Here is a 7,144-nt window from a genome sequence, read left to right as displayed (position 1 = left end):
ATCTAGAAACTGACAAGATCGATACTGTTTACAATTTATAAGTTGTTACAAAAGACATTTTAACATTTCAACTGTGTTCTTGTCATGATCCCTGTCAGTCCTGCCATTTTTTGCACTTTATCCCCTCCCTTCTGTGTCTGAGCCTGGAGCTGGGTGGAGATTTTAGCTCCTCCCGTGCACACCTGAACTTAATCCACAATCAGCTGCACCTAGAGAGGATAAGAGGAGCCAGGACCAGGCCAGATCGGCTGTGTATCTTCGTGGTACATTTTGCTCGGCTTCAGTTCATGGGTTTTTTTTTGGTTTTTGACTGTTGAATTGGCTACTTTTGCTCCTCACCAGATCCTGCTCCCTGGACCCGCTCAGCTCTTCAATCTCTGACCCTGCTCTTCTCAACCGGTACCGTTCATCTCGTCTCAGACTCTGCTACTCCCACTCTACACCTGGACCACGGCAAACGCTTCGCTCTCAACTCACCGATTGATCTATTGTCATATTGCACTTTGAAAATATGTAAATAAACACTGTTCAACTTTTCCCCGAGTTCTGTTTCTTTGGTCCTTCCTGTCAGTTGTTATGACAGTATATAAACAGGTCTGCTGACTTCTGGATCCAAACAGTGCTGTCCATTCTGGTTAAATGCTCTTAAGTCCATTTTGAATAATACATCTCTTATTTTAACCATTTGCAGAGTCAATTTCGTATTCACAAATTGTTCTAACACCAATCAATCTTCGGATAATTACAGTAAAAGAGAGAGGGAAGCCAAAAGGAAGGGAGGACCTGCATAGTCATCTACATTGCGGTCACTCAGCCCAAGAATTAAACCCACAACCTTGCTGCTTTTGACCACTCTATTTTCCTTCATAATTCCTGCTGTACTGCATCACATTTTGAGACACTTTTGGCATCTCTTTTCCCCAAAAGTCCACTCAGCCTGCCTTCCTTCCGGTTCAGAGTTTTGTGGTGGACGTAGCTGTGATGAGGTCATTCCTGGTTTACCGAGACAAACGTGAACACTGTATTTTTAGGGCTCGTGGTGAGAGCATCTCTGACCGACGAGCCGCTCTAAACCACCAGCATAACTGCCCCATAACTTCAAACCATCCAATACAGCAAAAACCAAAATGGAGGAATTTTAGCGCATCTGTGATAGTTGGAAATACCCATAGACCCAAGCATGCCCGGGTTTACAGACTGTACAGTGAATCTGACACACTCTTCACTGGTTTTCACTGTAGCGTCGTTCTGTGAGATGTGGGTCTTGTCTCATAACAGCAGTGTGTTTTTGAACGGTAAATACTTTGATCTACTGTAGTGATAATAACTGAAAAATACCATTCTTTCGTCTTTATGTCATGTTCAAACGAATAAAATGTTTCATGGATTGGATTCCTCTTGGTGGTTTGGTGATGACCACAGAAACCCAGACTTCTTTAGGGGAGGTTTACATTAGAAAGTGGGCGAATGGACAAGGAGACATTGAAGACACGTTATTGTTTCATACTCGTAAGCTACTATTCTGCACCACCAATCCCTGCAACAATGGCTCATGCATACACCACATATAAACATGGTACGTAACAAGTCTCAAAACAATACTATGCACGATAGTATGCAAACCTTTGGGATGTCGGTCAAATGCTCTAACTCTTAAGCCAGTGCCTCCCTTGTATTTAAATAAACTGGACTTTAGTGATTGCTCCTCAAGCTAAAAAAACAAACATTTGAACCTTTATTAGGCTACGTATTTCTAAGGTCCTGGCTGGTCTCATCGCGTTGGATTTCAAGTGTTATCTAACGTTATTACAGTGTAGCTGATAACCCTGTCTGCTCATAATTTGCGTCTTTGTAGTCATCTGTTCTATCTAGTCCAGAGCTAGTACGTGACCTCTGAAGGACAGATGGAGGATTGCTTCAGACTACACTTAAAAACTTCAAATCTAACTGATTCGCTGTTTGTCGAATGGGCATGGCGACCTCTCCGCATGGATTTTGTTTTTTTCAACCAAATATTTTCCAATCAATTAATCAAGTGTAGTTATTAACTACTTCATAACATTCTTCACATCACTGAGTGTTGTAAATTAGCCTGGTGGTACTGTTACAAGAATTTTTCAAAGCTGTTCAATATAATAAATGCAAAACCAAAAGCGGCACAGCATAAAACGTATTTTTCATCCGAATCCCATCTGTCAACATTTATAAGAATAATTTTTGGGTGTAATGTGCCATATGAAATTGCCCATAAGCTTATAGTCTTACCTCTATGACTTCACTGAGAGGAAAACAAGGGAGGGATGGAGAGTGACACGCAAAGACTGGATCGGTGCATGTTTATGTTAGACTTAAGTTCAACAAGTCATAAAAAATGCCATTATTGCACATGTGGTTTATGTTACAATCTGATGCCGGACTACACTGTGCCCATGGCGTAATTCAAAATGACACTTTGGAACAACATAAATGTGTCCATAAAACTTAAGTCTAATTTGCAATTATAAAAGTAGCTATTTCCCTCATAGACGTCATTGATAATTTGAGTTTTCTCGTCTCGTTGGTGCGGTGACACTGGTTCTGTGTGGGGTCTATAATGAAGCATGTATTTCAGGATGGTAATTATACACTTTAGGCTTTCTGTGCAACCTTTGGGATAGTGCACTGCCGCAAGGGAATTTCCCTGTTTTCTAGGCCTGCTGCGTTTTCAGGTGTTCTATCCAGAGAACGCTAGTGTAACCAAAAATGTGTAATACAGTACAGGTCAGGTGGTTACTGGATAACAGCAAAACATTGATTAAACTAAATTTGGACAAAATGAGAAAAAATAAATAAATAAATAAATAAAACATTAAACAAGATTTTTACACTTTTTTTTTTTTTAACAGAGCGCCCTAATATTACTACAATATATTTAGTTTCTTGTGAATACTGATTACAATATAATTTAATCAATAAGTCTGAATTGTGTTGAGTCATAATATTAAATAAATAATAAATGATGAAGTTGTAATATTTTCAATTGGTTGCTTGCATATTTTTAGCTTTAAAATAATGTTACCCAGGAAGAAAACACCTCTCAGTATATTCAGAAATGCATTACTGCACAGTGTGCCACCCATCTGTGCTTTCATGACTCCAACATTTCCTTATAGGTACAGAAAATGGCACAGACAGCTATGGTCCTGCTGGAGGTCTTTCATGATAAACCTGAGCTTGCCAAGAGAATAGTCTTGTCCCAGTCTTCAAAGATTTTGTCTGAAAAGGTACAGTAGTTTATCTGTTTATGTTCCACACAGGAGGGTGAGTGGGGACGGAGCTTTGGAGAGTCAGAGGAGGAGGACTCTAATCCAAGATGGCAGGATCAAACGGGGCTGGATCCAGTGACGATAGGGGAATAGATTGAGTTTCGTGCAGGAATAATTTAACACTTCTGTAACAGTTCATGTCAAACACATGGCCTGGCCAGAACCACATAGTAGATATATAACAGAGGGCTGTGGCATTAGAAGAGGTCATTTGACAGAAACCTCAGCCAACTTAAGTTTGTTTGAAAGTGTTCCTGGTTGCGCATCTCAACTTCATTAATTCTAATTAAACTCTTGGCCAATGATATATGAAGAGTCACATTTGCAACTCAAATCCAATTATGTGAGTACAAATGTGTGAAGTTCACTAAGGTCACTATAAAATAGTGTATTTCATTTCTTTCCATGGGTGTGCTTGAGGGGTGGCCAGGTGTACCAAAAGTCACCCCTGTAGCTGATGCCACCACATTGAATCTACAAGTTTCTAAATGTTACAAATACCTGGATGTGCCTCTGTTTCTTTCCTGGGATGCAGATGGGGTCATGAATGTGTTCTTTTATGACATCAGTTCTGTTATGTGATTTATTTTTTAATACAGTGTTGACAATCAAAACATAGTGACATCCTGCAGCAAAGCAAACATAAAAGCATGCAATTTGAAAAAAGAACTAGTGCTAGAATATAGTTCCACTGGTGCCATACCTGTGCTGTGATCCCTGTCCTTTACCTTTCTCCACTTCCACTGATGACGCAGCACACTCCATATCAGGCCCGTTAACACTTAGGGACCCCGTTGAGTCACTCTTCAGGATTCACGGTTGGCAGGACTTAGAGTTTATATCATTCTTGAGGAGCAGAAAGTGCAAAGTTACAGCTCATAGACATGACTTCATATGACACATTCATGTAACAGCCAAACCCTGAAGGCAAGATTTCATCTCAGCGTCACGTTTGGTGTTTTTTAGTGTCACCAGGGCTTTCTTAGTGTCAAAGGAGGAGAAATGGGGAAATTTTGGGGGAAGTGGATAACATTTTTGAGCCCTACATGGATAAACTGGAATCAGAATGTTTTTTAATAGTTGAAAGTCAGTACAGAAAAGTGTGTGGAGATGGGGGATATGTGAAAATTGACTCTTTCTGAGCACGCAGGCCTTGTATACAAGACAGTACAGGATTACTCTTCACTCTACTCAGGATAACTTTGAGTAAGCTTAATTTAAATTGCCTGAGATGGTCCATCTCAGTCTATTCCAGTGGCTATGCTTCTATCGTAGGGAGTATTATATCTCTGATGACACTGGGCAAGATAAGGGCTCAGGTAAGGGTAATTGTTAATTATTATGGTAACTGTTAAGTAAATGTAATGTTCTGAAAGATTATTTTTATTTCTAACTGGAAAATAATTTGATCCTATAGAATAATTTTAGGAATGTTACAGTGATACTGACCACACATTTTTTAACTAAAGTCACGGGAGGTCGATTCAAATTCCAACTGTTGAGCGGATCACTGGTCATTTGTGTACAGAGGACAGCGGCATGAGGGTATAGGAACAGGTCGTGATCTAAAATTCCTCCTTTAAGCTCAGATCTATCATGACTAAAGCTCCACATGAACATTTCAGGACTTAACTTTGTTTGAGTGTGCATGTGCTGTACAGTAGATAAGAAAGGCCAGTGAAAGACACAGGGGTATCCATTACTCACTGAACGCCTATGGAGAGAGAAGGAAGGCGCACCTGAATCCTGTTTAATGGTGGAAATGGATGCACAGTCTCCTGCAGAGTAATGCTCTTTATGGCCAGTGCTCACATCTGATATATGGGACCTAGAAGACAGTTGCCTGTGATGGAGGCGGAGGGATACAGAGGCGCTTGGACGGATTCTTGTGGGTGATAGTGCGGCTTTGAACTCAGGGTCAAGCGGCTGTCGTTCTGTGATTGAGTGCTGCACTGCCATTCCCATAGAGAGCTTATTTCAAATGACCAGTTGTGAATATGTGAGTGGAAAATGACTTAAGTAACAGGTATATTTATCTATGAATGCAATGTCAAGGAAAGACCCAGACACTTTCTCCATAGAGATAAATACGTTGGTTGCCATACGGTACAACATTTTATCCAAAGCATAAATTGTCCATGGTGATAAGCATTTCCTTGAATTTGTTTGAGTAAGGTTTGTGGAGATGCAAGCCAGCTCACAGTAAGGATGCACACTTTTCTTAATGCAATGAAAACATCTATAATAAAAATTATCACTTACTTTTTTACTTTAGTGTATTTCTTTTGTCTATTTTCGGCTAATAAATTATGCAGTGGGGCTTTACATTTCTTCAATAATTTCTCTATTTGTCTCTCATTAACATTATCATTCATTATTATATTAAATAAAGTGTACACATAGACTAGAAAACAGTCATTAAACCAAAGCTAGTGTGGCTAGTGTGTATCTTTGAACTTGTGCACGGCCCAGGGTCATGCTGGGCTGATTGAGTGCTGCTCTGCTGGTCCCACAGGAGAACCCAAGGATGAGGACTTACTTTAAGCCACCAACTGCAGGAGGTGATCAGAGACCACATATCTCAGAGCAAGGTTACATCAGGGAGCGTCAGCACAAATCTGACATGAATAAGAGGAAACAGGATGCATTTCAGCAAACTTTAGATTCAGAATAGATAAAGAAGAGAAATATTTTTAGCACGAACCCAGGAAAAGTACTCTAAATAATTTAGTCAATGCGAGTTTATTTGTACAGCACAATTTGTACACAAAGTAATTCAAAGTGCTTTACAGAATAAGAAAGACATTAAAATCACACAAATCAAAACATAAAGAATCACAAATAATCATCATAAAATTTGCATTAAAACAGGAGAGTGCAGAACAGCTAAATAGAACTGTTTTGAGCCTGGATTTAAAGCCATACAGTGGAATATTCCAGGTGTCCCAGTAACTTATATTTTATTTGGTAAACATGATGCTGCTAAAAGTTTACTGGCTCATAAGCTTGTGGGTTTAATAAAGTAAAGTAATCACACAATGGTGTTATCTCCTAGCATTTCTGTTTGTTTGTTGTGGTCGTATATAGGAAATATAAATTACTGAACACAAGACCACACTGGTGCTGAAACATTTCACTTCAAAATCCCGAATTCTGAGAGAGAAATAAATGACACTTCCGTGATATCCAAATATCCCTAGGCCATTTCAGCTTTGTTGCATGACAGTGTTTGTATCAGAGCATCATATTGAGTCACTGTGATAAATAATGTACGCTTGTTTATTTCATAGCTACTCTGAGTTAGCTTGACGAAAAAAGAGCTGGTCTATATTGGGGTTTGGGGGAGTGATAATGGTGAGAACTCATTGCAAAGTGATTCAGAGGTTGGCGCGCACACAGACACACACTGCGCTGGTTGTTAGCGGTTATGATCTGTCAGAGAGGGCCCCTCCTTCACACAGGACTCAAACCACCACAGCCTTTATTGCTTTATTGCTTCCTCCTAAAGAAAAGCGGCACAAAGGCAGTGTTAGCGCCCCCGTCCCGCCTCCCCTCCGCCCCCCGCAGACCCCCTCCTGCTGGGAAGAACAGGCCCGCGCTGAGCTGGAGGCCTCTGCTTCTTATTTCTGAAGGACAGTGTCTGAATAGTTGGCTGTGCTCATCGTTATCCTGCCAATTAACACTCGTTTGTCTCCAGTGAATTCAATTATAGGCATATTCATGAGTGACCAGCGGGGGGAAGGCGTGCGTGGGGGAGGATGGGTCACCTCCCAGAGCCTCTGAGACCACTGTAGGTCAGCTGTTGTTCGGCTTAAACATCGAGGCGTATGCAGCGTTTT

Source organism: Periophthalmus magnuspinnatus, chromosome 4 (assembly GCF_009829125.3).
Source record: "Periophthalmus magnuspinnatus isolate fPerMag1 chromosome 4, fPerMag1.2.pri, whole genome shotgun sequence".
Classification (NCBI taxonomy): Eukaryota; Metazoa; Chordata; class Actinopteri; order Gobiiformes; family Gobiidae; genus Periophthalmus; species Periophthalmus magnuspinnatus.
This window is presented reverse-complemented; position numbering follows the sequence as displayed.